Raw genomic sequence first — 5527 nt, 5'->3', positions numbered from 1 at the left:
TCCCCGCTGTCCCGCGGCTCCGGGAAGGCGCGGGAGGGGGGCGGCCCGTGCGGAGGTGTGATGCTGCCGAGGCGGAGCGGGCTGGGCCGGCCGCCTCCCGGCCCGGGCTGCGGCAGCGCGGCGGAGCCGGTGCCGCCCGTGCCGCTCGTGCCCGCGCTCTGGGCTGCGGGGCTCTCCCCGTCCCGCTTTTGTGCGGCGGCGGGGCCGGCACTGGGCGCTGTCAGCGCCCGGGGATTCATCTGCCATCGATTCCCAGCGCCGCTCTGCTGGAGTGGCACATAGGTGGCTCGGTTATCTGGCGGTACAGCCTGAGATGCGGAGTGTCCCCCGCAGGCTGCAGAAGGAAGGAATTTGTTTTCCGTGTTGTGCCCCACAGTAGTTGTCTGGTTGTGTCAGGGCTCAGTTCTGCCCGAGTTAAAGTCAGAGGGCAATGGGAAGCCAGGCCTTCTCCCAGTGTAAATCGAAGGCACAGCTGCGACAGCGTCCCACGGTTAAACATTTTGTCTGTTTCAGTGGTGTTGTTTTGAAAATTGTCGAGAATGAACGGGGATGTTTATTCCTTCATTACAAATTTTAACACAATGTAAAGTGTTTTCTGCATTTTTGCCAAATTTTCAAAACTTTTCACTAAGAAAAAGTACTCTAAAACATCATCATCATCATCATCATCATAACTAACTGCAGGATTGGGGAAAAAGAATCTGTTTCGTAACTATTTCTGCCAATCAATTTTACCTTGAAAAAGATCTTGCACAAATACTGCATAAAATTCTCCTTTGTTTTTAAGGGAGATTTATTTGTGGTGGGTGATTTTAGAATTAATTACATAATTTAAGGAGAAGATTTCAACTACTTTTTTTTTTTTTTTTTTTTTTTTTTTTTAGCCAACGCAAATACTATGCTGTTTTGTTCTGGTTGTCGTAATAATTTTTTTGTCTCATACGAGTCCTCAGTTTTAAAAACTTAGGAGAGCCGGGATCCTAAGAGAATACATTTCTCTCTGATTGTGTTTACTGTTATTCCCTTAAGATACTATTGCTGTGCAGAGAGGATTCATTTTATTACATGTTATGGTGTATAATAGCATTAATAAATTAAATTTTTATCACCTTTCTCTTTCATTAATCACAGAAGTTTTAATCACTGCAGAACATGTGTTGTCCAGATATTACATCAATTCTTCTATGTTGTGCACAGCAATATGCATTTATGCTACACATCTTTTTCAAAAACCATAATTAACCAGGAGTACAGAATGACATTTAGTTGCAGAAAGTTTGTGAGAAAGCCATGCCCTGAGTGCAAAGTGAGTTCCTCAGAACTGTACAAATACAAGAATGTGAACAGAATACTTCCTAAAGACGAATGAGGTCATCTTATGGGTCATTTGGAGATTTCAGCATAAAATTTGAAAGATCCTGCAGAAATATTGTTACTGACTTTTGGAAATGATACTGCAGCACGGCAGCCCGTCAGAGGGTTGCACAACCTCAAGTCATCACAGGCAAGAATGTGAGCTGCTGGAAATTGCCCAGGAAGGTGAGCTGCAGCTGCCTGGGCAGCAAGGACACACACGTTTGTAACACACAGTGGCATCTGTAGTGACGGAGGGGGAAATGGTCGGCTTATTGCCTGTGTCAACACGCCTGGTGACACTGGTGACTGTGTTCTTAGTGCCTGTTGTGGGCACTGGATGTGTCCCATGGTGCTGCTCTGCCTGGTAGGGAGGGCAGAAATATGCTGTCTTGGCTGCTCCTCAAGCCTGTCGAGCTGCAATCTGCATTATCATAACTTAGAGCTCCTTACATCAGCATGATCCTGCATTGCTCTCTTCTAAACAACAGACCCAGTCCCCTGAGGGCAGCACATTTAGAAAAGCCAGTTCTTTCCTCCCAGTGTTCTGCAGACCCAGGCATCTTCTCTATTTAATCTGCATCAAGAAATACCACAAGACGTAGGGGTTGCATTTATTTTTGTATTTGATGTATCATAGTTTCTTTTCATATAAGCAGTCCCTGAACACTGAGATGTCTGAAGAAACATCTTCCATTGCATGCAGTTCTTCACATGCTTCCTCTAAAACACAGCAACTCCCCTGAGCTGTGATCATGCTTTTACATGGAGGGCTGACTTGTGTTTTCTTGGTAGGTTTTAGCAACTTCATTTTAAAATTTGCCCTGGAATTTGCTTGACTCAATCATCTGGACAAGGAGAGAGGTAATTTGGGTTCTTCCTGATACAGAAAAACTCACTGGCATCTGTTTATGGTGGGCATGAACCTAGTTCCTGGCAGTGAGAAACAGAGTTGAAAGGAAATCTCAGCTATAACACCATCATCTTCATTGCCCTGCAGTGGTTTATAATATTGCAAAATGGTGTTAAATGTTGCTCACCAGCTTAAAAGGATTGTGAGACAAAGACTGTTAGGGAAAGTGGCATGTATAAGGCTGGCTTGTAGTATCTTGTGCTCTAGCCAAGGATCAACCTGAAATATTATTCAGGAACAAATAATAACAAAATGTCTAGATTAGTCTTTAAAAATATTAACTCCTTCAAAGTTGCTGGTAATAAGTTAACTCAAGACAGAACTGTTGTTTTAAATTCCTCTTAAGATAAGAAGGTTTTCACCAGAGGAGTGAATGGAGTGAAAAGTGAACATATGGCTACATTGAAAGGGATTGTGACCCCCCATGAAATAGCTTACATCCTTTTTATGGCTCTTTAAAGCACGCAGTGGGCCTATCCAAAGTCAAGCTGCCACTGGCTTATCTAAACTGGAAACAACAATGCCCTGCCTGAGCACTGTTGTGCATGTGTTTGTTGTGTTTGTGTAACGTTTTCATCTCTAGGGACTGGCCATTATCCATCCCCCCCCCCCATTTGTATTCTTCCCTGAATTGCCTTCATCCAACCAAATTCTGTCAGCAGTTACACCAAGGGGACCCTATTAAAGACAAATGGACTCATTGTTCTTCCTGAAGAAATGCTCCTAATTTAAGCTGCACAGCTGTGGGACAAATTTAGAGTAATTCTGCCCTGGGTACTTTTTTGGGGGGAAAAGGAAAAAAAAGAGTGATTAGAACGGCAGCTCTCCTGTCGGTGAGAGCTGAATCTGCTCTACTCTGCCTGCTGCAATCCCACCCATTCCAACCTGCCAGAGGACACATGGGACAGGGATTGCAGAACCACTTGCAGCCCCTGCAGTGCTTGCTGGTGACCATCCACAGCCACCACAGCAGCCAGCATAGGGGTTTCCACTTGCTGCACAAAAACAGATACAAATCACAGCTTTTCACACTCCCATTGACTTACATGTTCCTTAGTGCAGGACTCTGGGTTTCATTTGCACCCTGGCTGGATGAGAAGTGTCTCATTCAATTGAGTTTTACGTGGGGTTTGCACTGCCTCCAAAAGCTCAGTCCTGCCTATCACACAAATCACAGGAACTACTGTTCCAGTATTATGTTTTTGCAACGTCACAAGTGAGAGGTCACTGAGCCCTCTTGTACTTGCTCTTGTGCAGTACCTGGGGACTGTCCTATGGTCTTTTGATTTGAGAAAGTCAGTGGGAATTTTCAACTAATTTTTATTCAGTTCAAGAACATCAACTTTATCTCTGACTGGCGGGGCCTCTCCTTAATTGTCCTGAGAAAATAACTTCATATAATGCAATCTAGTGCCTTCAATTCACTAAATAGAGTATTTCTAATAATAAAAAAAATATTACCTGAAGAAACTCAAAGGGTTTTAAATGGTTTGTGAGGCAGCATGATCCAGTAACTTGAGGAAACACTGCATCTGCTGTAGATCCAGGAACAAAACTTAGAGATCTGGAGGGTTTTTTACTATTTTTTAATGCTGAATTTGGTAGTAAAGTATGAGTAGTCAGAGGATAACACTGAATTTGAATTTAAAAGCATCTGCAAATTTTGCTAGGAATATGTGAACCATAACAGATCTTCAATTAAGCAGAAGGTAAGAAATTTATCAATGTCAGCTCCCTGGTTATCAGGCAGTTCACACAGTTCTTAGAAAGATAAGTCTAATGTATATGTGTATTAAACATACTGCATTTCTGAAAATTATGTTTTCCATTAATTATGAAAACATATTAACACAAAACCTTGTTTAACAGAAGATGGACAGTAAATTACTGAACCACTACTTAGCGAAATAGGTAGGAAATTCCTGCTACATTTTCTAACTCAAACCAATCTGAAATTAGAAATCCTACCTGTAGCAGGATATGTCTAAAATAGAGCCTTGTGACCACAGTATATAAACAACAGCTCCTGTGGAAATGTTGAATGCAGCAGCTGTCATTACACAGGCTACCAATACAGTAATTACACTTTGGATGTGTAACCTGGCTTGCCTGTCACAGCTGAATTCTTGTTTACAATAAATACACTGGGGTTTACAGAGCTGTGCCTTTAAAAAAAAATAATGGGAAAACATGGTTCCTAAGGTAAAAGAAGACAAGGTTTTTCAGTGGGAAAAGGATGTCTATAAAGAATGGTGAAAATGGCTTGTATGTAATCTTGTCATTTCTCCTACAAGTTTATGGCAGGGGAAGGAGTGTGTGTGTGTGCTTAGGAAGCTGCAGCAGAAGGTGAGGCCTTCTTTTGTCAACCTTTTTTCTCTTTTTTTTTTTTTCTTTCTTTTCTCCTCTGCTCTCTTTCTTCTCCATTTTCAACTCCATTACTATTCAGTATTACTAAGGTAGTCCCTTAGGAGCCTCAGTCCAAGCACATAATTTCACTTGGATAGTTGGGACACAGTCAAGTACAAAGGAAGAAATTCTGAATATTGAATAAGACAGGGCTATAGAAGAAACTGAAGATCAGAATTTGGAAGGCAAGATAATACTAAAATGAATAGAGCAATATTAAAGTTACAGCAGTGTTTCAATTTTCCTTAATTCTTTTCCTCTATTTCTCTTCAAATCTATAATACTTTTTCTTCTAGTTCTAGTTTCTTTTCATTCCTTTTGGGGATTTTTCATTGTTTTGCATTTATGTTGAGCTCTGAAGTCCTTGACATGTCCATTTCTCTGACTTTCTGTCACCAACTGTGTGGGTGAAAAATAGGATTGCAGAGATTTTCTTTGGTACTTCAGAGAAAAATGGGCCAGGAATCGATATTGCTATACTGGCATAGTAAGGGTATTTACATCTGAAAGCATTCTACCTTGCTCTTCTCATGAATAATGAAAGAAATCATGGCATTCTTGTGGGGCTGGGCTAGTCAAAAAAAATTTTTGAAGGGACTACTACATTTTCATTTCCATCCTTTGTTCACTTATTGTGAACAAATAATTAAAAGGATTATTGTGTTCTGGGAAACAAAAAAAAATAGAGCACTAACAGGTAAGAATTTTGTCCCCATTTTGGAAAGTTTATATTCTGAAGAATCTATCAATGCAGACCATTGACACTGCTACTGTAGAAGTTCCAAAGAGGTTCAATACTGAAGTCTTTTAGTTCTAGGGAACCTGCATTTTAGTAAAATGATAAGAAGTTTGCCT

Source organism: Chamaea fasciata, unplaced genomic scaffold, assembly GCF_029207755.1.
Source record: "Chamaea fasciata isolate MVZ Bird 193981 ecotype frontalis unplaced genomic scaffold, bChaFas1.0.hap1 SCAF_3, whole genome shotgun sequence".
Classification (NCBI taxonomy): domain Eukaryota; kingdom Metazoa; phylum Chordata; class Aves; order Passeriformes; family Sylviidae; genus Chamaea; species Chamaea fasciata.
Note: the sequence above shows the minus strand (reverse complement) of the source record.